Consider the following 27319-nt stretch of genomic DNA (forward strand, 5'->3'; position numbering starts at 1 on the left):
GTGTTATGAATGGGTGGCATGCTTTCTCCCTCTCCCAAATGATCAGTAAAAGCAATTGAGGTGTTCTATGATACCATAGAACATTATTTTTCTGACCCACTCTGCAGATAGGAAGTGCGCAGAGTGGTCAGAGAAATAACTCAAGTTACTGACATTCTAGTGGAAATCAAGAAGAAGATGAAATGGGCATCGGCAGGACATGTAGTGTAAAGAGAGGATAACAGATGGTCGCTAGGGGTGATCAATTGGATTCCAAGAGAAGGAAAGCGTAGCAGGGGGCTACATAAAGTTAGATGAGCGAATGAGGTTAGGAAGTTCGCAGGGGTCAAGTGGCTCCAGCTAGCACAGGACCGGGTTGAAGGAATATGGGAGAGGCCTTTGCCCTGCAGTGGGTATAGTCAGGCTGATGATGATGATGACGATGATACCAACTTGTAAAGTCACTCGCCTTTATGTTATTAATAACTAGCCTTGTGCTGAAGGTTTAGCTTGTCACTTCCAACGTCCCCTTCACGTGATCGTCTGTTGAAGCTGGGTACGATGAAAATGAAATTTCTCTACGAGTCTAACAAGGTAGTTAACAGAAGTGACATGCTAGTACCCTGTATGCCAGTGACGCCGCAGAAGAGTAGAGGGCACATCGGCCTCTGATGGTAGTGCTGCTTTTCTCTTTTCGTCGTGAATCGCAGAGATACCCGAAACACATAATGTAGCTCCATATAACCCTGCCATTGACATGTAGCCTTGTTCCTTCTATAATATTCCGGGAACTTGCAAAACTGCAAGACGTTTTGGAGTCGTATGTACAGTTTTGCATGTTCGAGAGGTTGCGAATAATATTTATGTTTTCGTTGTTCACGTGGCTCTCAGAAGAGTCTAGGCCACTATATTTTTGTCCCCAATTGCACGTAATCCAGTCAACGTGAAACGTCTGTCTGCTGCGCCATTACGAAGTGATCTGAAGACGAGAGCTCGTTACATAAACCTTGGAAGCGAAGAAAAAGGTTAAGACGGCTACTGCTAACTGGTCCCTAGCTGTAAAATCGTGAGACATTTCTGGTATATACCTATTTCAATTGAATAGGGATGGAGTAGGGGGGGGGGGGGGGGGAGGAGCTGCGGCCAACCTGCTACTGAATAAAATAGTCTCGTAATTCCGGTCAGATAGCATGCTCGCCATGTCACCAAAGGCAAGTTTTTTCACTAATGCGTTGCACAGAAAACATGCGACTTTTTTCGCCTCGTACAAAAATAAATCAGCTTCGTTCGATTTGAACAGTTCCTCCTTCTCCTTACTGGCGCTCCAGTTCGCTCTGGCTGCTACAGAAGCCACTTGGTTTATCTTGTTTCTTCGCATATTCGTTCTCTTCGCCGGCTCGCCTGCGGGGGCAAGCCTTTCACGATTATATCTCGTGTGGATGCCGAGACAACGGCCCTTTACACTGCGATAAAGATTAGCAGCAGTACTCTTTTTCTATTCTCAACGCAAAAAAAAAAAAAAAAATGGGGTGATTAGGTACTTATTGCTCATGAATAAAGGGTGAAGCTGGCAAAGCCGCTCGTACCTGATTACGCCGATGCACGCGCATGATTGACTTGCGTGCGGTTGCCATTGGCAAGCCCACTGAGTAGTGCCCGTCGTCTCCTCCATCGTCATGGGACGAAGGCTGCGCCAATAATCGGCACTGAAGGTCTCTCAGGCACTGTTCCGTTCACACTACGCCTTCGCGAGAGTTATGATTGCTGGCTTGCGCCTATTCTCTCTGTTATTCGTCTTTAATTCATCCTTCTTCTCGCCTTATCCTTTATATCCCCCCATCATCCCTTCAGTGCAGAGCATAAAAAAGATAATCCTTTATATGTGTGTGTGTGTGTGTGTGTGTGTGTGTGTGTGTGTGTGTGTGTGTGTGTGTGTGTGTGTGTGTGTGTGTGTGTGTGTGTGTGTGTGTGTGTGTGTGTGTGTGTGTGTGTGTGTGTGTGTGTGTGTGTGTGTGTGTGTGTGTGTGTGTGTGTGTGTGTGTGTGTGTGTGTGTGTGTGTGTGTGTGTGTGTGTGTGTGTGTGTGTGTGTGTGTGTGTGTGTGTGTGTGTGTGTGTGTGTGTGTGTGTGTGTGTGTGTGTGTGTGTGTGTGTGTGTGTGTGTGTGTGTGTGTGTGTGTGTGTGTGTGTGTGTGTGTGTGTGTGTGTGTGTGTGTGTGTGTGTGTGTGTGTGTGTGTGTGTGTGTGTGTGTGTGTGTGTGTGTGTGTGTGTGTGTGTGTGTGTGTGTGTGTGTGTGTGTGTGTGTGTGTGTGTGTGTGTGTGTGTGTGTGTGTGTGTGTGTGTGTGTGTGTGTGTGTGTGTGTGTGTGTGTGTGTGTGTGTGTGTGTGTGTGTGTGTGTGTGTGTGTGTGTGTGTGTGTGTGTGTGTGTGTGTGTGTGTGTGTGTGTGTGTGTGTGTGTGTGTGTGTGTGTGTGTGTGTGTGTGTGTGTGTGTGTGTGTGTGTGTGTGTGTGTGTGTGTGTGTGTGTGTGTGTGTGTGTGTGTGTGTGTGTGTGTGTGTGTGTGTGTGTGTGTGTGTGTGTGTGTGTGTGTGTGTGTGTGTGTGTGTGTGTGTGTGTGTGTGTGTGTGTGTGTGTGTGTGTGTGTGTGTGTGTGTGTGTGTGTGTGTGTGTGTGTGTGTGTGTGTGTGTGTGTGTGTGTGTCCAGAAGTAATGCGTCAGATTGAAGATCCGGCGAAGAGCGAGGTACGGTGGCAACCAACAAAGCGAGTAATGCCTGCTATGCAGAGAATGCCGCCATGCAGTAACGTCATCGACGCGGCCCATTACAGTACGCGCCTGCAGCCGCTCCACTTCAAACGCGCCATTCGCGTGAAGTTTTAAATGGCCGAGTCCTCTCTGCGCGCTTCCGCCGAGAAATTTGAACACTTCGCTCGCTGAACAGCGAAAAAAACAAATCATATTATGGTCGTAAAAGGGACATTAAAAGGGAAGTTCGAAGCGCTGTTGGAAACTGCTGCACAGCGAAGGAACAAAGTTACTTAGTCGATCATTCTTTCCAGAAATGTGCCAAGTTTGCACCTCTCCTTTTTCTCTCGACGTAAATCCGGCGCGCCTTTTCGCGAGTCAGTCAATCGCGCGGTCTCGCCTAACAGAGGCGCGTCGAAGGAAGTAATAACGGAGTCATGCGCGCGTTTCAGCGCGTGCCGAGAAGAGAAAAATGGGGATAAAGGGGGTGGATGGGGAAAGAGTGCGCGGGAGAAGGGTTGTCCCGAAAAAGGAATTCGAGTTGTTTCTAAATGAGACGAAAAACGTTGTTGTCGCCGCCGAGAGCGAGCGAACTGAATAAAGGGGGCGGACGTCCCGGAAAGAACTTCATTTCTTTGCCGACCGCCGCGTCTCCGACGCATTCCTCCTCCGGCTGCTGCCTTCTTCGGCCGCTCGCCCACAAGTCTCACGGCGAAAATTATGGCCAGGGCCCGTTATTTTCCGGTTTTGCCGGCGCATTTCAACTCGTGAAGTTTCAGCGGGGGCTTTTAGCGGGGGTTCAAAGGAGCGCCGGCTTCATGGAATTACCTCTTCGCGAATGCGCGCCGCGCCGTTCGTCTCTCGCCCGACAGTTGCTACATTTTATTTTTTTTTACTCCTCCCGAAGTTCCTCGAGCAGCACATATGTACGCCTTTTTGGAGTTTGCCCAGGCTTCCGCTCGCTCCGTTACCATCCTTATTATTTCCTTCTTTTCCTTTGCGAGCCGAGCTTTTTCTTTGGGAACTCGGAAGCTCCTAGTGTCCCTAAATGTTTGAATCCCGAGTGGAATTCCATTACGTCAAGCATCTGGCGTTTTCTGCACGGTCAGAACGCGCCCTTTGACAGCCGTTGTATTTTTTGCGCGCACGCTCAACTGAGCGTGTGGAGAGGAAGGCGTTGGTTCAGAATCGAGTTCAATAGCTAACTCGCTGGAACTTGCGCCCGCGAACGAGGCGTCTTGCTCCACTTTGGTTTGTTCCTTTCAATTTTGTGCGCACTCGACTTCAAACACTGACCGCTATTGAACGAGCTTTCTGTGCGACGATTCGCCGCGAAAGTTTTCGTATAACGAAATTTTTGTTCCTGATAAAAATGAAGCACGCTACGAAGCTCTTTTATGCGGGCGGGCGCCGAAAAAAAAAAATGAAGCAAAAGCTTCGTCAAATTCGTTAACACAGTTCTTCAGTGATCCTCACTGCTATGTATTATTTTTCAGATTCGTTTTGGATGGCGCCGTGCGACAGGAAAAACAAAAGTAATTGATGAGTGACCCTTTGATGACGGACCGCACCGCGGCCCGTGTGTCGTGGCGATTGATATGAGCGATGCGAAGTGGTAGAAACAGCAGCAAACCAAACACATCCATCTATCTTCTTGTTCACCATACGTCGAGGACAGGTTCGGGTCATCGTTTGAATAGCATGAGCCAGTGTAACGAGCTCACGGCTAATGAATTCTCTTTGCAATTGCGCGTGGCGTGTTGTACTTCTGTGCGAACTGCACCGACGGTGACGTTCAGTTGGAGAATTTAAGGGGCAAACTCTGTTCGTTTGCCGTATGCTAATCAGAGGAGACCCACATTGAAAGGACTCGCGAGGCGGAAACTTCGGGCCGAGTTGTTAACAAGCTCTCTGTTTTGTAACTGCGGCGCTAAAGTTGCGAAACCCTCCCGCGCCAACGAGTCTGTCTCAAAGACACCGCGTAGAGTTTTAGTATAATGTCATCATTTGCGTGGGGACCGGATAAGGCATTGTGTTTCGCAAGCATCGTATACATCGTTATTACTCTCAGCCTTAATCGGATGCATGATATCATGTAGATGGCGATCTCAAGGTTGAACGGCTTAGGGGCGCCGGCCAGCCACGGACAGTTTTTAAGTGCAAAGAGATTTCTATGTGAGGTCTGTGATTCGCTTAGGCCAGGCAAAGCATCTACACTTCTGAATGATTTTGTTGGTAAAAGCTGCGGAACTGCGTACTGATGATAAAGCGTGACGGTATGCCTCACTGTACTGTGGCACGCATTCATTGAAAACTGCCCTGCGTGCTGCCTTTCGAAACACGCAGTTTGTATTCCGAATCTGCGGAAGAGCATTTCGGTTTCTGTTCGTTATGTTGGGGCACGCAAAAAGAGAGAGAGAGAGAGAGAGAGAGAGAGAGAGAAAGAGAAATGACCGATTCTGGAGTCGCGTTCTCAGAAATTCATTACTGTTAGGATACGCGCATCATTGTTGAGCTCGCTGGCCATTCTTGAATGCCTACGAACTAGGCGCCGAAAGGCGTTTTAGAACTCCATGATTATTGCGCCACAACAACGACATTTTATGGGGTGCTGTGTGACACTCGAAATTGTGGGCATAGATTAGTGTTTTGCAGCGATGGACTTGGCTGTGCATTCTTTTAATTCATTGCACGCGTTCAGCTTTGCCTTTGGTGCTGGAGCGGGAAACTGACATTCTTTATTGAGCTTTTTAATCGAGACGTCGTAAGTCGCAAATTCCAGAAATAAAAGTGCATAAGAATGATGCTTTTGACGATTCGCAGTTGCGCTCATCTGGCTGTTTTCTATTTGTTATTTGTCCATATGTGTAACACCAGTCAATTATTTATGATTAGGGGGCGTACAACGAGATAACGAACTGACAAGCCCGTCTTTCAAAACCACTGATAGCAGCTAAAGGCCAAGGGGTGAGATATCATCTAATGAATCATTCCTTTTAATTACATATGGTCCATTGGAATGAATTACTACTTCCGGTAACTGAGGCCGTTGGGGGCGACGTCACGTTGGTCGTTCCTGGGACACGCCCATGATGCCATCCTGACGGATCGCCCGGACTGGATGTGGCGGCGTCGCAACCATGCCGACTGTGGCGGTAATTGTCTGTTTGCTTCCTTACCTCGTGTCGCTTTCGTCACGGCTTACATCATGACCGAATGAAATGAAAACGAAATGAATCGTTACGTAATATGGCGAGGTTTTTGTGCAAGAGCGAGTGAAGTGACAAAATTCCAAGAGTGCACTTAAGTCTACTTAGGTGCAGTAATACGAAAGCAAATTGCGAGATCTGTCGCGCCGCCTGGTAAATTCGCCCGATGCTACGCTAGCGGACCTTGGCCGCACTTGGCCACATGGCGTATGTGTATGGCGTATCTACCTAGGTTAACTCAAGCAGCATGAAGACAACAATGCTCTCTGTAAAGCGCGAGAGTGTGCTGCAGTTGGAGCTTGGTTAAGCCGGCGATATTTACTGCACAGAGCGAGAGCGTGCTGCAGTCTTAAACGAGGCGTGATCGTCGGCTGTAGTTACTCAACCTGATTACGAACCTATGACATAATTCTCCCTATTTTACTCTATAAGACGCGCATGTTGGATCGCAACGCTGAACCTGTTGCGCCACTGAGGACTTATTTTAGCCGAATGATGCTTCAACTAAAGGACATGTGTGAGGAGAACGACTGTCAATCAGACTGGGTTCCGCTGTTGACGTGGTGTTTATCTTTGCTGCCCTTTTAGTTACATTACCATGACGATAGTGCAGCTCAGCAACGGCTGAACGTTCTGTAAATTATATATATATATATATATATGGAAGCTCACCTATTCGCGCGAGTTCGAAACCCAGTCGAGACAATACTCTTTTTCTCTATTGACAGTCCGTGCGAACAAACTCTGTCTACAATCCCTGTCCACACCACACATGAGCCAAGGAACGCTTTCGCATTGAAATGCACGGTGTCCTTTTTCACGTTCCGCCCCCTCTAGTCGTAACCATAGCTCTGCAGGCAGCTCTCCTTGCCTCCTTGTCTCCCACAGCAAACGCTCTAATCTCTTCAACTGTATGCATAGTTGCCAGTGATCTTGTGACAGGGCTAGAGCAGACAAGACTCTCCGACAAGCTATATTCTGTGAAGGCTTTATACTCTGTGATAGATTGAGGATCTCTAAGCTGATAAGCCTCCATAGCCCAGGAGCTGCATCAGTGTATAGCGCGCCCCTTGTTCAAATAAGTCGCTGTATTCGCGTATTTTTAAAACCACTTATTCCGAAGTTCGCCCGATCGCTCTCGCATGGCTGTAGCACACTCCGGCTTGAGGGCTCTGTCTGCAACCTGTGACCTGCATAGCGAGCTATGTAGAATCCCTTAATTCGGGCTTATTCAAAATGACGCCAGATTTCTCTATGCTGTGCGGTCGGTAGCGCTGTGATCGTTTCGGTAACTGCGATGTCACTCATCTCAGAAACATTTGCAAACAAAAAACTGACTTGCTAGCTGGCTGGACTGCAAGGTAGAGCGAAGCACTCTATAGTCTCCGAACTGAAACTATCCAGATTTAATTTTTTTTTTTCTTTTTACAGAGTGCTTAACGGTGCACTAAAGCTTTTGCTTGCGGTAAATTGATGCCGAATGTACTGAATTGCATTCTCATACAATACGGATCACCAGCCAAAAAAAAAAAAAGAAAAGTGAAAGAGTACGAGAAAAAAGCCCCATGGACTCAGCTCCACAATCAGCTTCTTTTTTTTTGTTGTTGTTGTTGCTTTTCTCTTTGAACTTGGCCTGATTTTACAAATTGTGTGTCCTCCTTTCACTGTGTTTTGTAAAATCGCGCGTTTATAATCTTATATATTCAAACTGTTTGGTCTGACCTTTTTTTTTTTCGATTTATTTTGCTATCTGCGCGCAAGAGATTGCTTGCTTGATTGCATTGCTTGATTGCATTGCTTGCTGAGCGTAATGATAAAAAAAGCTTTCGAAAAGCTACCGCTTAAAGCAATCTGAAATGAGCCACTGGGCTTGTGCATGTTTGTGCACGTTTTCTTGTGCATGTCGCATATTTCTTTGTTCTATCTGTATTGACCGTACTTATAGGCCGGAGTCCCACATCGCCTCTTCGAAATATAGAAGCTATTGAGAGCTGTAACGAGGCCTTAATTTCGTACTATTCTGCCTCAAACGCGTGATTTATGATCGGACTTCAAAAACGAGTCCTATTTTATGCCGCCTTTCTCAAGGGACCATACACGCGTCCTTAGATTCGCAGTTCTTGCATTTGCTTTAATTACAGGTAAATGGCGGCAAAACGAAAGAAATTGGTTTCGGAATAGACCATGACTGACGTATGTAAGTTCGAGAAAAACGAACAATAGCCGGAGGCCACATTTTCCATCTCTCTGTCTGCCTGCTTAGCTGCTTGCAACACATACTGATGGAGCAGATATTCTCCGTAATCCGGTAGCTGCTTGCCTATGTGCGTAATACTTGTTTGTTTTACTTTTACTGGTATTATTACAGCTTCTGTATCATGGATGAATTCCCCTAATTGACGATGTTCGTGCCATCGCTTTGCTTGTGTCGATGAGCATCCGTCTTTGTTCGAGCGACCAGGCTGTGCTGCCGACTGTCCTTGACCCTTCTCCTCATGAGCTTACAGGTTAGGGATAGCCCATCGATCTGTGCCGGCTGGTGGTGAAACCAGGTTTCGGCGTCTCTGGCGCGTTCCGTTATCGATGCAGACTTAGGCCGCACTGAGAGGGAAGACGAAAGCTGGCAGACAAGCTCCGCGGACGTGCTTGTGTTATTAGCTAGCTATCGCGCCCCTCTTCACCGCAAAAAAGAAAAATAGTAATAATAATAATAATAATAAGCAATCAATCTTTATTTAATGTGCGCAGGAACAACCACGTGGTCTTCGTGCTGCAGCACAAAAGAAAAAAAAAACGACAATGCACACACAAGTTTTACACACACAGATAGAGCACAAAAGAAGAAACAAATAACACATGAAATGAAACTGAGGCGAAAAGTGTCACGGAAAGAAAGAAATCAATGAGTAGCATGTCTTATATACACAGTCAGAAAATTGGAGAGCACATCACGAAAAAAAAAAAATAGATGAAAAAAAAAACTGACATTAATTATAGTAATAAATATATACATAAAATAAACAACCATTCCAGGCGCAACAAGTGCGTGGTACTTAAAAAACACAGGCTAGAAATACAAGGAAATAATATATATATTATATATATATATATATATATATATATATATATATATATATATATATATATATATATATATATATATATATAGAATTGAACGCGGGAAAGTAAGATTCGAAAATAAAGTTTAAAGATAAATAAAGTTGAAATATAAATAAGAAACGGATAAAAAGCAGTACAAGATACTTTAAACAGCACTGAACAGGAGAAAAAGCAAAACGTGAAGTAAATTAAATACAATACTTAGGCTAGAAAGTGGAAGTTATAAACGTCCAATATAAATGAAGAGAGCGAGTTTTGGAAGATGTCAAGGTGAAGACAAAAGGAGTTAAGCAACATCTGCATTCTGTCAAGAGGGAATTAATAATAATAATAATAATAATAATAATAATAATAATAATAATAATAATAATAATAATAATAATAATAATAATAATAAAATATGGGAGGTTATCCTACTATTTTTGTACACAGCAGGCCTGTCGCTAGGTTTGCTGGCACAAATATAACAAAAGGCCCGCTGTATTGTTATACAACAGGTTCGTGCTCAGTCAACGGTGCGATGAAACAGCGCTGCAGCATATAACCTAACTGATAAACTTCGCAATGATACGCCGGAAACAAAGCTTACAATGGTGGCAACTTCACTCGCGAGCAGAATTGCGATATCTCGCAAAATGCATTTTGTGAGGAAGTAACCTGTATTAGAGACCTGTCACTGGCCTACATCCGTTGTATAGAAGATACAGGAACTATAGATAACAGAGTGTTCACGCTCTTCGCAATATCAAAGCGTTTTCGCGCACATGTGGCGGACTGTTGTGCTAGTGCACAGCTGAGACCGTCATTTATTGAGTGGATAAATGATAAAGCGGAGAGCTGAAACCATCTACAAAGTAGTCAAGGATCGGCGGCTTCGACTGGTAGCGATCATTGAACCTTGCGTTTGATGTTATGTCGGTTGCATGTCCTTCACGTGCATATGATGGTAGCACTGCCTACATGCTTCGCTCGTTACGCCTACTGTAAGGGACTGTCAGAGGCAGCGGCTTCCGGGGGCCAGGTACCTCATTTTACGTCACGATAACTTCACCTTGTTCATTGATTTCACAGAGACATCGGCAGCTTCGCAGCTGAATTTATTTTTCTATCTGTAATGATCGCACAGCTATCAGGGTATGCAACCCGAATGGGGAGAAATTAAAAAAAGTCAGAACACAAATTCTGAAGCCGGCAAATAATATCCGTAAGACAAGAAATAAATAGTTATTAGCACTCTCGAGAAATTCTCCGTCGCATTTCCAAAGGGAAGATAAACGACACTATTACCTAATCTCCCTATCGCAAGCTCTCCTTTGTCTTCTCGCGTTTCGTTAGGCCCCGATACAGGAACACACTTCTCGTTCCGGGTAAATTCTACTGCAAGTGATGTACAACATCTGGCATATGGCAGAAAAAAAAAAGGGGTTAGAACTGTTGTCTCTCTTTTTTTTTTTTTTTTTTCTGCTTCCTGTGAATTTTTCCTATGCAAAATAAGAATGTGTTTTTCTAAATTCTCAGTCAAGGACCTGTCCAATCGTCTTTTAAAACTGAGTGGTAGTGAATGTCAAGTACACCATCGGTCGCTTCTTTTTTTAACTCTAGCCGCTCGATTATCAGTGCAGAGACAAAAGACATCGCTCTATCAGCTCAAAAGGGCAGAGGCACACTCAGCGGCCGTCATGAGCACGAAAGAATAACGCGCCTAGCAACTAGCCTGTCAACGACCGCCCAGGAATCTGTCACCCGTGGTTCATATCGCTCCACAAACTCCTCCCGAAAGGCGATCACACGCCAGTCAGGAGCAGAAGAGCTCCAGAGCACTCCCTTCAAACGCGTAACGTTTGTCGTATTCTTGTCACCAACTTTTTCCCTCTGTTTCAGTCAGCCATCACCCACGCATAGTTGATACCTGTTCAGTTTCGAAAACTCGTCCGCAGAGTCGAAGCGGTGATAACGAAGCAAGGAGTGTCAAGGTTTGCGCGCATCCTCCGCCCAGTAGCTCGAGCTGTATTCTTTCTCAGAAAGGGGGGAACTGACCGAACTCGCTGACATATGGCCGTTGTGTCGCGTGATAAATGGCCCATCTATTCTTTCAACAGGCTTTCCCCTCGACGAGAGATCAAAGCGGGCGACGACGGCGGACGCTGTTTGGAATGCGTTCGCAAACGGAAGTACGCCACTGCGTTCAGCCTCCCGTCATCCGCGCCGCAGCGGTCGTCGCCTCCTGTACTTCGCTTACATCCTTTTGTAACACAATGGCCAGTAACGGCGGCGCTGTTCGGGGGCTACGGGTCCGCAGCTAGCGCGATAATGGATTACCGCGGTCAGGAGAAGAGCGAAGGTGTATATGAGGTGAGGAAAGAGGGGACTGTCAGCCTGATTTTCGCTGAAGGCGTGCAGTTTGCCTCCCTGCTATGTAGCCGAAGTTTTTTCCCGCGTTGTTTGAGGATGAGGCTCCATGAAGCGACGCCCTGGACAGCGATAACGCCCGGTGAACGCTGCCGGCCTACCCCCCAAAGCCTGGTAGAGCAACGGAGGCTGATCTCTTTTCCGACGAAGAATGCCAGCCACTCGGGTGGACGGAAGCGAAGAGAGAGATGCGTACGTCATGCGTGGACGCCAGTTGCGTACAGCAGTTTTCGCGAGACAGTGGAAACAGGGATTCTCCTGCAGCTGCTGTTCTTCCATAATTCGTTGAAGTCGTCGCCACATTTCGTGGCTTCGATTTGCCGCTTCTTACCGCGTGAGTTGATGCTGCCCTCTGCAGCATAGCTTCCTTGTGCACGAGGTGAAGAGGCTCACTGCGAAATCGCCGTCATGGTGGAGGACGGCTGATCAGTTGTCGGATACGTTGCTTGCGTTGGGCCGAATGGCCTAACGTTTTGTTGTATAAAGAACGCTCGCGTTAAGAGAAGACAGAAAAGTTTCGTTCGCACTAAGAACGAGGGAACGGTCATATCCTCTGAGTAGGTGAAACACTGCGGCGGAGTACATTTTATGCCAACGTACAAAATGTAGCTAAAGTGAGTTTTGAAGTTCTGTCGTCTGTATGCCTTTGTATCATAGAAGGGACGTCATGCTCTTTCAACAGTGGGCACTGTGATCCCTCTACTGTTGATTTCGGCCTGCTCCTTTTCTCATAGCAAAATAGCTGACAGGGGTAACCAGACCGGTCTTCGATGCCTTGTCAGACGCGCCGTCTTTTCAAGTAGTCTTTGCCATGAGTACTCTTGACGAAGCTGCGTGTCTCCGGTGCTTACAGAGCCAGACAAGGCCGGCAGCCCTTTTCATTGGGGTCGTGCATCTACGTCAATATCTGGCTGACATTGTATTGTTGCAAACTGACACAGGGAGGGTCAGGTACACGTTGCTGTGTAGTGGTACGAGCTATTCGAGCAAGCCGCACGAGAGCCGACCTCTCTGCAACCGTATGCATCCATTCGTCTCCCCTCCCCCCCCCCCCCCCCCCCCCCCCCCTCATTTCGTTGGAAATAAATCCTGGAAAGAAATAAGTTTGTGTCCAACGCAGCATGTTCAATATGCTTCTCCTTGGGTGAAGAATAGTTAGCACTGCGCACAGCACATAAACACGATTCGGAAGCTTTCCAATGCAGAGGCCCTGGCGTCGGAGAACATCACGCACTATAGATGCGAGTATTTTACGACGTGTGCTCTTTACGTACTTTCCCATCAGGTTTTGCAAGATCGCGGCTAGAATACCGCCTGTCTTGCGCCAACTCTTCGAAGCGCTTATAAGGTTTCTAAATAGAAAGGAAGCGGAGGAGAGGGCACCTCTTTTCTGAGAGAGTCGACCAACCGACTACGGGCCACTGCCGTGCATACTTCCCACACAGCACGCAACTCCCAGGTCGAGCCTCATCGTCGACAGCTCGCAACGGCGCAGCGCCTGGTGTGTCCCAGCGCACGGGGCGACGACAGCCGCGCTTATCTTATCGCGGCACACCCGTCTCGGCTCCCGAGAGCCCGCGCGCGTCCGCACCGGACCGGAGGAAAATATTCGACAGCACGGCGCCCTTATCGAAGAGAACCTCCTCCTCCCTACCTCTCATCCCGCGCTAGGAGCGAGGCGGCCTGCTGGCCAGCTCCTCGGTTCCACGCGCTTTCTATTCCTCACTGCTCTTTTTCTTTTTTCATTGGGTAGGTGCCTCTTTTGGGCTCCTGTTGTTCTGTCCGTTCTGCCTTCTTTCTAGCCTCAGCAGCGATCTTTCTTCTTGACCGTGCTCCCGCCGCCAGTGTCGGCTTGTTTTAATGCGGACGTTATTGTTTCCGTCTTCGTTCGTTTTCTTTCTGTCGCTCCGTTCTCTGTAGGTCGCCGCTCAAAGTTCGAGAGCGCGCCGCGTGGCCCGAGGCGCCTTATCTGCCCGTGCGCACGCTGTTGACTTTATTTTCTTTCACAATTACGCTCTCAGTGCGTGATGAGTGGCTCGAATAGGGCAGCGGCGTGGCTGTGTCGTCCCTTCTCTGGTCCTCGCTGTGCGAGTGGAGCAAAGTTTGCATTTCGCTTCCGCAAAGGGCAGTGAAAGCGGCCTTGCGTCACTTTCGCGTATACTGTTTAGCGAAGCTTATTGCTCGCTTCTACGTAAATAGGCTGCTGTTTCTTCCTTTTTCCTTTTGCAGCGAGGTTATCTCCTCGGTATAGCCTCTCTCGTATCGTTGGAAACGCGCGTCGTAGGCGCTTCCTTTCTTCTCGTGAGCCTACGTTATCGACTTAGCAGTAAAAGCAGCTAAACGTTCCTTACTGGAACTCAGGAGGGATATGAATGACGTGCGGCAAGCCGTCGAGTTTATTGGGGACAGGAATAAATGTCATTTTTTAATCTTTAACATGGAGCTAATTCGTCGTTTAATCTTTGGCATGGAGCTAATTCGTCGGGTTCTCATTTCTATCGGACTGTCATTTTTTTTTTTTTTTTTTTGCCCATCAACCGCGGTTGACCACTTATCACAAATTTTATCCGCAGCAGATCTGAATTGCAAATCTTCCTTTTCACGGAAGTTTGCCATTTGAAATGTCAAAGCCTCTGTACCCTCCTATTTCCGCTGCCTTTTCTTTCTCAAATATCACTCTGTTTCATACCAAGACAGCATACTAAATGCAAGCAGCGGTATTCGTTCTGCGCTTAACTTGCGATAACTGTAGAGAACAACGCAACGTATGCAGCTAGAAGTGCATATTTCTTTGTACTCAAAGCGGGGCCACTTCGTCTTATTAAAGTCATTCCAAAACTATTGCACTATACTGATTACGTTACCATAAATCTAATCATTTATAATTTTGGGGGAATTCGCTCTGCTGCTCTGATTCATGACTTGATGCGAAGAGTCTTGCCTAATGCACGATAAGAAACTATCTAGCTATTGACGTAGTTAGCTAGAATGGCAGCTTGGGCATGTTGGTTATGCATCTTGAGGTAACAGCGCGGAACGTGGACGGGAGCACAAGATTAGAGGACGACACAACGAGCGCTCGTTGTGTCGCCTCTAATCTTGCGCTCCCGTCCACGTTCCGCGCTGTTACCTCAAGTAGCTATTGACGTCACGGCACAGGATGGAGTAATACCGCAAGACGAAGGTTGCTATTTACGTTTCATTCGTTCTACTTTAATGCAGTTTGGCAGTTCGCGTTACGTAAGTGTTAGCCCGTGTAAACGAGGGATTCCGGTTTAAATTTGCCTGTGCATTCGTACGAGTGTTTGCATGATGTGTACTGCCTCTGGAGTGTGAAGCAAACACCGGGAGTATAGCTATAATAAGGCCTTATACCTATCGTTTCATTGAGGGCTATCGCACTTGGCGAATGACGAGCGCTGAATGGTGCCCACTGTGAAAGATAAGTGCCGCGATACGCACAATCGCGGCAGTAAAGAGCGCGGCATACCGTACAAGGTATAAAGGTTCTTCTATTATGCAGAGGGAGAGGTAGAAGATAAAAAAAATTAAAGGTAAAAGCTAAATCCGCGATGTTATTCATACGGGAAATATCGCCGCTCCACTCACCGGCCGAATCTTATCGCATTGTCGAGAGAGACGATGGTGATGTAGAGCGACAGCTATAGGGTTTGTGGTGCGTAAAGAGGAGGAGTAGGGAGGGGGGATGCTGTTTCTCGCCAGCTCTTGATAAGGGACGCTCTGGAATTCACCGATGGCGTCAATCGCTCAGGAATGCTGAGGTGGCGAACGCGTGCGCCGACGAGATTCGATCTACATCAGTGTCCGTATAAGTTTCCTCGCTGAACCCTTGAGGCGTGCAGGGGCGTTTCGCAAGAGCCTTCGTGAAGGTACGATTGCCACTCCGTCAGCAGGAAAGCCCCTCCCTCCACCTCTTCCCTCACCCCCTCATGAATGCTACAGCTTGCATCTTCATGTGTTTAGATGTGCTCTTCTTGCTTATATTTTCATGCCATGCCGCGCACTGCTGCTCGCCTCCCCCGGCATCCGACGTCTCGTTGCGCAGTTGCCCCAACTTCTAGAACTGAGACCCGAGGCTTCGTGCCTGTGGTTTCTCACCGCTTGCGCAGCCGCACCTAATATATAGGCCGCTATCAACGAAATGAAGCGGTTGCTTCACTGACACGTGTACCCACTGATTGGCGCAGGCCCCGTGGTCGCGATCTCAGCATAGTTACGAAGGGTTATCCGGCCTCGACGGAAGTATAGGCTTTATATTGATCCACAGCGTGTTGATCCACACGGTGCGGCTGCAGATATCCAGGGGGAGATGATAGGGAGAATATATAACGAACGTCCGTGCTGTTTTTTTTTTTTTTTTTTTTTTCTGATTGACAGTTACATCAAGAAAGCTAAACGGTGCCTGCAGTAGCACACGTAAAACCTTTAACCCGGCCTCTGCACGCGAAACCTAACGTAGTCGCCCTTTGCCCTTCGGTAGTTTTCATTGCAGTCTAAAGGAGAGAAAATCAGGTTAGAATCTGGCAGAGAAGCACAACTGTTGAGCCGAACGGCACGAAACGTGTTTCTTTTTTTTTTTTTTTTTTTTTTTTTTTCAAACATGCGGCGAGGCAGGGATGCCGGCTGTCGTAACTGTTGCTTTTCGCAACTGAGGGATTTTCACAATTGGCTTGAATTAGTAAAAGCATTGCTCCCATCTTCGTCCCAGAAGGAAAGGAGGACGTTCCTTTAACATGCTTCTTTTGACTACTGTAATTAAATTATATCGGTCTAGCGGCTTGCCGTGCACTGCCTGGTGTCCACAGTTTACCCTTTCTTTGTCTCCCTATGGTCTTCTGTTCTTTTTCGTGGGAAATTTGGAGGGGGGGGGGGGGGGGGGGGATGGGGGTTAGATGGAAAAAAAGGCTTCAAGGGCGACTGTGCTCTGGGACTCGGCTGCTGTGTGTGATCTTGTGAAATGCCCAAGGATTACATCCAGATTCGTGCGGTGCTCCTGAGGCGACCAACGAACTGGCGCCTTTCGCAACCTTCTCCGGAGGCTTCTAAGAGAAAGAACACACACGCACAAAAATAATAAACAAAAACAAATAAAAGACAGATACGCAGAATCTTTAGTTTCGCCACACACGTGATAAGCGTTTTGGAGCCGTCTCGGTTTTGAACGCTGTTTTTCACCCCGTCAGTTTAGCGGCCAAAAACGAAGCCCCAGACAACTGCGAGAAAGCTGTTGCGTTATAGCCGTCGCGCTCTCATGCACTGAAGGGGGTGGTTAAGCACAGACACTTAATGTCTAACTTCGTTTACCACGTTCAGATGTTTTTTTGTTTTTTTTTTTTTTTTGCCCCGCTTTCAGTTCTTTCGAGTTGAGCTATGTAGGCCTTGAAATGCACTTCAGTTGTGATCTCCGTGGATAGTGCATCCTCCTTGGCGTTCCCTCTAAAGAAGGGATGCTTCTGCGGCTTGCCTTGAAAACAGGGGACTGATCATGCGAAACTACTCAGCTAGTAGCTAACAGCGCTGTGCACCTTAGTGTAAAACTCGTGGCTCGACGGCGCAAGCGCCTGTTTGTATAGCACTATACCATTACCGCATTGCAAACACTTCGTTCCGAAGCTCCGAAGCCTTGCTCGCCTCAGCGCGCGATGCTTTAGAACCGCGATCACTCAGTGGAGTATAGAACCTGGCTCTGGGCCGCGGCCTCCAAAGCTGTCTCACGCAAAAGCCTCGCTGAGTGGTTTTGTCTCGCGCACGGCGTGAAAGGATCGTAAGCACACATTTTCTGGGTTTCAACGGGCGATAAAAAGCTTCTTCAGCCTTGTTGCGAGTCAACACGACGAGCATGCGTAACGGGAACCCAGAGTCGCGCCGCACGCAAGCGTAGGTTTCATAGATGTTGGCCGAAAGCGGGTAGAACAGAGGATGCGTTGTTTCGGGAGCAAATCAGTAAAGAACACATTTCTTTTCTGAAACATAGGCAACACGTGTCGGGAATAGTTTGCAGTCGATCAAAATCTTGGTGTGGGCTAATCGATGCGTCATATAGAAGCAGCGCAAGAAACACGGACAGAAGAGGAAGAAGAGGAAGACCAGTCCCGTCGTTTGTATAATCCTCTTCCGTTCCTCTTTTTTGCGTTGCCATGCCGGGGAATTCACATAGATATGTTTTGGCTGATTAGCGCGTAAGCATCGTGTTTAGCAGGAGAATCTCCCAAAGTGGTGTGCATTTGAGATGACACAGTAATCACTCTTTACCTCCACCTGATCGCAGTCACGTGACTACGAGGGAACGCTATTAGGAAAAACGGTGACACTGGTACCAGATAATTTGAAACAGTGTTGACGTTTCAGCTCTCGGGCCCTGTTCGTGGCATTCTGTGGCCTAGGCCCTCACAAGCCAAAATACGGGGGCCTTGTTCGTGCCTTTGAATATTTAGGTGCAACTCAACCCTACAGTAATAGTGCACACAGTTCATCTGGGACTGAAAGTAGTGCACTTTTAAAACCTGTTTGCTATAGTCTTTCGACTCAGCTGGTCGGCTTCAGTTTCTTTTTTTCTTCTTTCAAATACCGCTCAGGAGAGAGGCGATTCTTTCATACCCTTCTGCTTGAAAGGAAAAGTACACAAATTTCTCTGAAACTTTGAAGTTGAAGAAACAAGCATCCGGGCATCCAGAAAACAACGCCAAGCTCCAACGTAAAGTTACGTCGAAAAATCTTCACGAAACGTCCGCCGGTTTCCTCTGTACGAATTAGTAAACTCGTACGATACATTTAGGTACAAAGCTTGCTGCTGGGAGAGTTGCTTGTGCATGCTTAGACACTCTTAGCGAAGCTCGCAGCGCATACACAACTCTGCTAAGATGAAATTAAAGGGAATGAGCGGCGACAGTGCCAGCGCAGCGGACTTGTAGAACGTGCCCTGACTGCCACTCTATACGAGAAATGATTCCTTTCTCATTTACCTCCCTCGGACTAAAATCGTATCTGCGTGCTCCCACCTGTACTCCCACTTCCTGTAGGCACGTCTAGCCTTAACGCACACTTAGACTACCAACGTGCTGAAAGCACCGATATTAAGGGGAACAGAATGTTACCGTTCGACTACTGATATAACTCTGTCGGTATGAGTGACAAGCACAGTTTTAAATCTTTGTAAGCAACTTTCGTGTGGACGTGAGATAACAATCTCAAATTTAAAGCACAAAGACAACAAAATTCGTTATTGTGCGCAAACTGTCTATTCCCTATTGCATTATAGCGGCCAGATCATTGCCGAGGCGTGTATTACCGCGCTGTATTAAATCCCAGAACTGTTGTGGTGCGTATTGAGAAACTCTGGATTGGTCGAGAGGGTTCTGACGTCATACGAACTTGGAAGGGATCAAAGCACCGGGCAAACTGCGATTATAATTGCGCAGCATGACTCCAAAGTCTTTCTGTCATTGATGTAAATTAATTTAACTGCGCTTGAAAAGAAAGTTGTTATAATTAGATGGTGATCGAACCTGACTGGGCCATCGAGGCATGTTCTTGCGACTTGGTTAAACGGATGCCTTGTGTGCTTTTTGAAAAAAAAAAAAAAAGAAAGAAAACGACGGCAGAGTCCACGCAGTGACGTGCTACTAGTATCTCAGGCCTTTCATCATACCCTTAAGACGGAGCATGTGTGCTCTCCAATTTAACTCCTGCTAGGTCAGATGACATGGAATAACCCGTGGTTTCTATACACGCTGACGGCTTAGGGATCAAGCGCTCTGGTACTGAGCCGGAGTCCTCTGGTTCGAAACGGCCGCGGCGGCTGCGTTTCAGTGAAATAATAATAATAATAATAATAATAATAATAATAATAATAATAATAATAATAATAATAATAATAATAATAATAATAATAATAATAATAATAATAATAATAATAATAATAATAATAATAATAATAATAATAACGCATTCATTTGTCCAAGGAGTACACAAGATAACAGTCTGGCCCAAGCCAAAGATGGCTTGTCGGGCTGTACCCGGTCGTGGAGGGAGAAGAGGGGCTACATATAGCTGCCAAGCAAAAAAAACAGATAAATCAGAGTGACAACGCAGACAAAAAAAAAAAAAAAGAAAGATTCTATTCAACATGCCAAATAATTTGTAGCACAATTTACAAATCACATGTTAGCTCTGAAATAGCTCATTAAAGTTGAAACTGAAGAAACGCAAAAGGCACCCGCGTGTATATGTTAAAGATCTTCAGTAATGCGAAACCCTGCACTACGGCTTCCTTCATAGCCTGAGTCGCTTCGGGGCGTCAAACCGTACATACCGTGCCAACTGGATTTGTTAACGTCAACGCTTATACGGTGTCGCCACTCTCCGGAGAGAGAGAGAGAGAGAGAGAGAGAGAGAGAGAATTTGTTCTTGGTGGGGTAAAGAGAGATCGAAGCGCTCAGGGAGCCCTGCTACTTTGTTGCACGGGAGCGGAAAAAAGCGAAGGGAAAATATATTCGGAGAGGTGCCGATGAGCACACAAAGTAGGGTGCCGGGCCGTCCGGGTGTCGCAGTAAAGCGGGTCGAGGCCTAACGGCGGTTCTTCCGGAGTGTTGACCAGCCCGTTTGTGAAAGTTTGTTCTCGCGGACACTTCAAAACGAGGTTACGCTTATTGGTTTTCCGCGCCCGCCTGGTCCAAACTCGAGGTGCGCACCCCACTTGAAAAAAAAAAAAAGAAAAAAAGAAGAAAGAAAGGAGGAAAAAGGAACGAGCTGGACACGATCCCCCATATACCGGACGGAAGTTTCTTTTTGAGCCGCCGGCCGGCGGGGCCATGCGGGCAACCGCGCGGCAGCTGCGAGCGCGGAGGACAAGCTGGCCGCCGCCGAAGCACCAAACTGAGTAAGAATGAAAAAAAAAAAAAAAATGAATACAACGATCCAAGAAATCAAGAACGAGTCAGAGGGCCGAGCGAGGGCACTGCAGGGAGGCGGACGACGGCGACCCGCATTTAATTCACGTCTTTTCTCCTGGAACGTCGATGCTTCGACTTCTTGCTTCTCGCGCGTTCTAATAAAAGACACAAAACATACAAGGAGAAGATGGAGCTCTGCGTAATTTCGCGTGACTTGCTTCCCCTCTCGGTCCTCCTACCCGTCCTCTCCTGTACCGCCCACTGCTCACACCCTCTCCCGCTGGCTCTTCTTCTCAGTCCTGTCCAAGGCTGCTGCTGGTGCCACGGCGTTTGACTTTTTCCGCTGCAGGCCGTCTGTGTGGAGACCTGCCTCGTCCGAAATAAGGCTTTAGAAAGAAGCCTCCCGGGCCGTGGCTCTGTATCTTTCGCTATTTCTTTTTCTTTTATTATTTTACTCTCTCGTTCTTTCTGCCTGCCTGCCGGCACCCGGCGAACGCAAGTCAGGCGGACAGATCCACTGGACCGGGCGTTCGTCTCTTGTCCTTCGGCTCGCCTTCCCTTCTCATCCTCCTCTTGCCTGGCGCGCCTCATCCTCTCTTTCTTCGCCGCCTTTTCCTTACATCGCCTCCTCTCCTGGTGCCTTGGAGCAGACCCCTTCTACGTGTCGCAGCCTCCCTCACTGCATCCCGGGTGGCGCATGCACTCCTCTTGTGAGGGGGGCAGAAGTACGAGGGACGGCTTCGGGAGAATGAAGATGCGTTCGGGAAGAAAAGGTGGCGCAAGAAAGAATGAAGGAAAGGAGAAAAGTGTTGCCACAGGGGAATGGAAAGGGGCGAAAGGGTTGGTACAGACGAAGGTAAGGGGAAGGAGAGTGATACAGCACTCCCGCTCCTTTCTTACCCCTTTTGCGAAAGTATAAAGAAAGGAAAGGAAACGGATGGGATGAAAGGCGAGCGAAGGAAGTAAGATGGGAGAAAGTAGAGCATCGGGAGTGGAGGGAAAGGAAGGGAGCCACAAACGAGCGATGGTGAAAGGAAAGAAGAGCAGCCCGGATCGGGGCGCCCAGCAGACCGAGAAGCAGTTGCCATGACAACGGGTCCTGCGGCACGGCCTGCCGCTCGTCCTCACTGCTGTTGCTGCTTCTGCGGCTCCTCCGGGTTTCTTTCCATCTTTTCTTTTTTTTTTTCACCTTCTTTTCTGCGCCTTTCTTCCGTCGCGTGTCGATCTTCACTCCAGTCCTCCTCTTAGCTTTTTCTCATTCCTTCAGAGCTCGTTCTTTTTTTTTTTTTTTTTTCGTTGTTGTCAGTAAATAGATAAAAGAGGCTGGGTTCCTTTTCCTCTGTTACTCGCTGTGTCGCTCTCTGCCACTTGTTCTTTGTCACGTTCTTCTCTGCTTCTCCCTGTATCTGGAAATTTGTCTCTCGCCAATATCTTACTGTCACCTGTTTTATTTTATTGTGGCTGTCTGTTTTCTATAATTTATTCTACTCCTTGATTTCTCGTGAGTGGTCCCTCGCCACCTATTGGTTAGCGGACTGCTTTGCTTACTTCGTTGAAACCGCTTTAATATTTGCACCCAGGGACCGAAGAAGTAGAAGGATATTCGATCCGAACACCGCAAAAAAGAAAACTTATATACACATACCAACCGAAAAAAAAAAAAAAAAAGACATCAAGCAATGCCCTTGCACACCGTTTTCCGCCGAATAAGGCACTGCACGAAAAGGCGAGCGATACGGGGAAACGCAAACGTACACTGGACTGAGTTTTCGGGCGGAAAGGGAAGAAGAAACTTTGCGAAGAAAGTAATGATATGCGCGCGCGCAAAATCCCGAAATTCGGTTCGCTCTAGATTTATTTCCTAAGGAGCCAACCCCATCGGCACCGGATCTTCTTCGTTCGGTGTGCTGTAGCTTTTTTTGTTCATATTGTGAGACAGCACTTGCACAAAACGTCTGTTCTATTCCAGAGCCAGCTGGCACACAGCGCGCGACGCTCCGAGCAGCAGTCAGCGATGATAATGATAATGATGATGGATCTATACAGATGAAAGAGGTGAAAGTTCACGCGTTGCGCTCACACAAATCCCCCCGACAAAAGAGCGGCCACCCTGGTCGCTGATTACAGGGATGAGGGACGACGGGCATAGGGCTTCATGCGCGAGGCGTGGACGATCTCTTCGGAGCGACGACGTCGATCTGCGACGGTGTGCGAGGGAATAACGCGATAGTTCACCGGAGACGTTTGTTGGAGTACTGTATAAGGGCCAATGTAACGATGGAGAAACTTCTCACATAGGCCAGGAATGCGGATTGGTGTCCACAGGAGAACTTCATCACCGGGGTAAAAGCAGGGAGTTCGATGGCGTTGATCATACAGGGCTTTGCGTTCCTGTTGAGCATCTTCAGTGTTCAAACGGGCAAGTTGGCGACACTGGGCCATACGAGTGGCAAACTCTTCGCCCAGAGATTCAGACGTAGAGGGAGCAGAGAAGAAAGTAGTGTCCAGTACTGTCGATGGTTGACGGCCATAAACTAAAAAGAAAGGGCTATAACCAGTAGTGCGCTGAACAGCGGAATTGTAGGCGTAGGTGACGAAAGGTAAAACGTTGTCCCAGTTCCGGTGATCAGGAGCGATATACATGGATATCATGTCGGACAAAGTGCGATGAAACCGCTCGATGAGTCCGTTGGTCTGAGGGTGGTAGCTAGAAGAAGTCTTATGGACGGTGTTGGCTGCGCGCAGTACTTCCTCAAGGACTTGAGAAAGAAATGTCTTTCCACGGTCGCTAATGAGAATACGAGGAGCACCATGACGCAAAACTATCGCACGCAGGAAAAAATCGGCGACTTCAGAGGCGGCACCGGAGCGAAGAGGTGCGGTTTCAGCGTACCGCGTTAGATGGTCGATGGCAGTGACAACAAAACGGTTGCCGTCTGACGTCAAAGGGAGAGGACCAAATAAGTCAATGGCGACCGTGTCAAAAGGCACAGATGGGCAAGGTAGAGGTTGCAGTAGGCCAGCAGGAGGGGATGTTGAACGCTTGCGATGCTGGCAAGACGGACATGATGAAATGTATTTGGCGACGCTGGCAGAAAGCCCAGGCCAGAAGTAGCGGCTCTTGATACGGTCGTAAGTTTTAAAGTGGCCTAAATGTCCAGCAGTGGGGTCGTCGTGGTAAGCCTCCATAATTTTAAAACGAAGGGAGCGAGGGGCAACGGGTACCCAGCGTTGACCCGTAGGGTGATAAACGTCGCGGTAAAGTGTTCCATGGTGAAATCGGAACCGACGAAGCTGACGGCGCAAGCGACTGTTTGGGACAACTGATTCTCCACGGAGGCGAGCGATGATTGTGCGGCAGTAAGGGTCAGTCAGCTGCAGGGACGAGAAATCAGCATTGTTCTCGAGTGGAGCTGTAGTGATGGGTGCAACATTCAGGTGGCCAGAAGAAGGCTGACTGGGATGGCAGCAGGGAGAGGAGACCGTATGTGGGGCCGCGTCAGTAGGTAGCAATGGGCAGCGGGAGAGGGCGTCAGCGTCGAGGTGTTTTCGCCCAGATTTATAAGTGATGGTGAAGGTGTATTCTTGAAGACGTAGTACCCAGCGACCCAGTCGACCAGATAAGTTCTTCAGCGATGACAGCCAACAGAGTGCGTGATGGTCTGTGACAATGGTGAAGTGGCGGCCATACAAATAAGGTCGAAATTTTTGAACCGACCAAATAACAGCGAGGCACTCTTGCTCGGTAATAGTATAATTACGCTCAGCTGCAGTAAGCGTACGACTGGCGTATGCGACGACTTGCTCTTCAGACACTGCGTTGCGTTGCAAGAGAACCGCGCCAATACCGTGGCCACTGGCGTCTGTGTGAAGTATGGTGGGCGCGTCAGCGTCAAAATGGCGAAGCACAGGGGTGGAAGTGAGTGCCTGCTTGAGAGCTTTGAAGGCGTTTTCACATTCAGTGGACCAGGTGTAAACCACTTGGGAAGACACGAGCTTGTGTAGCGGGGCAGCAATTGTTGCAAAGTTCCGAATAAAACGGCGGAAGTAGGAGGCTAAGCCAAGGAAGCTGCGAAGATCTTTCTGACGTTGGGGCCGAGGAAAATTAACGACAGCCGTAATTTTTTCGGGATCAGGCTGGATTCCTGCCTTACTGACGACATGGCCGAGTACTTTGATGGTCTTACTGGCAAAGTGGCACTTCTTGGTATTCAGCTGAAGCCCCGCCTGGGCAAGGGACGTGAGGACATCAGTGAGACGCTGCAAGTGCTGAGTGAAGTTTGACGAGAAGACAATGATGTCGTCGAGATAACATAGGCATGTTTTCCATTTCATGCCGCGAAGCACGGTATCAATCATGCGCTCAAAGGTGGCCGGCGCATTGCAGAGTCCGAAAGGCATCACGTTAAATTCGTAGAGACCGTCGGGGGTAGAAAAGGCAGTCTTGTCCTTGTCTGCATCGTGCATAGGAATTTGCCAGTATCCCGAGCGGAGATCGAGACTGGAGAAATACTCAGCGCCTTGAAGACAGTCTAATGCGTCATCAATACGAGGCAAAGGGTAAACATCCTTGCGCGTGATCTTGTTAAGTGCCCGGTAATCCACGCAGAAGCGGACTGAGCCATCTTTTTTGCGAACGAGGACCACAGGTGAGGACCAAGAGCTCGTGGATGGTCGGATGACATTTCGAGCAAGCATGTCAGCAACTTGCTCCTCAATGATTTTGCGTTCTGCTGCTGAAACGCGATACGGCCTTCGTCGAACAATAGCAGAGCCGTCCGTCTCTATGCGATGAGAGGTGACGGAGGTCTTCCCCAACGCTGAGGCGCACACATCAAAAGACTCTCGGTGCCGCAGGAGGACGTCTAGCAGAGCTGTGGACTGCTCGGATGTAAGGTCAGGGCTGATGGCGGCTGCGAGCGCAGAGGATGCCGGAAATTGAGGCTTGGCAGGAGGCGGTGGTGCGCTGGAAAGTGTGTTGAGGGGAACGGGATCGCAGTCAAAAATAAACCCAACTGTGGCTCCTCTGGGCAGTAAGAACGGCTGGAGAGTTGTATTAAGGGCCGCAACGACCGCGCAACCGCGGGTGAAGGAGGTGAGGCACGAGGCAAGAGCTAGGCCGTCGGAGGTCCACCGAGGAGCGGGCATAACGAAGGCTTCGCCATCGAGAGGGTAGTCCAATGCCACGATGATTAGCTGCTCGCGTCCTGGGGGCAAAACGAAATCAACTGCTGCGAACACGTGTGGTGGTGAACAATCAGAAGTCGGTAATGTATCGGGGTCCGCAAGATGAATAAGGCGCTCACGGCAAGAGATGAGGGCGGACGCCGACGATAAGAAATCCCACCCCAAGATCATGAGATGAACGCACGTGGGGAGCACAATAAATTCAATATGATGCCGCTGGTTATCGATGAGGACACGTGCTGTGCATTGGCCGGTGGGTTTCATAAGAGTTCCATTAGCTCCACGAAGTGGCGGACCGATGTATGGCGTTATAACTTTGCGCAGATGAGAACACAGAGAGAAATGCATGACGGAATAAGCGGCGCCGGTGTCGATGAGGGCCTCAACGTACAATCCTTCAACAATCACTACTAACATATTCGACGGTCGCCCAGGAGGAATTGTAGATTTCGAACTCGAAGCAGCTTTCCCTCCAAAAACTGCTTCGGTTAGTTTTCCGTTATAGGTTGGAAGGGTTGCGAGGCAGGACGAAGCGGTGAGGTGCGGCGAAAAGGCGAAGGGGATCGGCGTCGCGAAGGACGCGAGGGCCGTGAAACATTGGTGGAATTCGGAGGAGAGGAAGAACGCCGGTAAAAGTCTGAGTAGGGCAGTGCAGAATCATCAGGCTGGCGCACGCGGGCACGTTCAAAGGGAGCATAGCCCCGTTGCTCGTCTTGTTGGCGGCGGCGACAGACACGGGCAATGTGGCCACGTATCCCACAATAGTAGCACACAGGGCGGGAGGGGCGCCAGGCTGTAACAGGACGATGCACTGTAGGATATGGTGCCATTGCCGCGACGTGACCGCACACGGGTGCCGAACAAGTCGGGGAAGGCGGAGTGGGTTGCCGTGAAGTAATCTCGGCATAGGTTGGCAAGGAATGTTGGGGGGCGTTGGGAGGCGGCGAGGGAGGTTGGGAGGCAGTGGGAGGTGGGGCAGGTGCCACAGTGCAGTTGAAATTCGTCAGTTCATCTTTGATGATGCTGCGCAAATTCACCGTTGCTGGCGGAAGAGTTGGAGATACTGCAGAGGGGTTGGTGAGGCCGTAGAGCTCCTCCCGGATCATGGTGCGGATTAGGGACCGCAAATTTCCATCTATGAGGGAGCCACCATCACTGGGGTCTTGCACGAGGCGGCAGGACTGTAGGTGGTCCAGACGTTGACATGTGGATGTGATGTCAGATACGGACGACGGGTTTTTAAACACGAAGGCATTGATAGCAGCAGTGTTGATGCCCTTAATTAAGTGGCGAACACGCTCAGATTCAGGCATAGCAGCGTCGACACGGCGACAAAGGGCCAAAACGTCCTCGATGTACGACGTATAGGACTCGCCGGGCTGCTGGAGACGAGCTTCAAGTTTTTTCTTTGCCTGCTCTGAGCGACCAGCCGGAGTGCCGAAAATTTTCTTTAGCTGGTCCGTGAATGTAGGCCAGTCAGCGATGTCATCCTCGTGATTGAGGAACCAGGTTTTGGCGACGTCAGCCAAGTAGAAGACGACGTTTAGCAGTTTATGAGCGTCATCCCAGCGGTTAAATGCACTGACCCTGTTGTAGTTGTCGAGCCAGTCGTCGACATCTTCACCGCGAAGGCCAGCAAAGATTTGGGGATCGCGCTGGCGGCTGGTGACAGTCCAGGCAGGGGCAGCCGCAGTAGGAGGAGGAGACGCCGGGGGTGAGCGAGCACCGTTGCCCTCATCCATAGCACAGGACCGTGGA

General features: G+C 48.5%; 1 protein-coding gene across 3 annotated transcripts in view; it reads left to right on the top strand.

The window, feature by feature from the left end:
• The window catches only part of LOC146191529 (uncharacterized), a 295812-nt gene that overhangs the window by 193237 nt on the left and 75256 nt on the right, over nt 1-27319 (top strand). The gene's annotated exons all lie outside the window — the stretch shown is intronic.

The sequence above is a fragment of the Amblyomma maculatum genome, chromosome 4 (genome assembly GCF_055883805.1).
Source record: "Amblyomma maculatum isolate TAMU_Amacu chromosome 4, ASM5588380v1, whole genome shotgun sequence".
NCBI lineage: Eukaryota > Metazoa > Arthropoda > Arachnida > Ixodida > Ixodidae > Amblyomma > Amblyomma maculatum.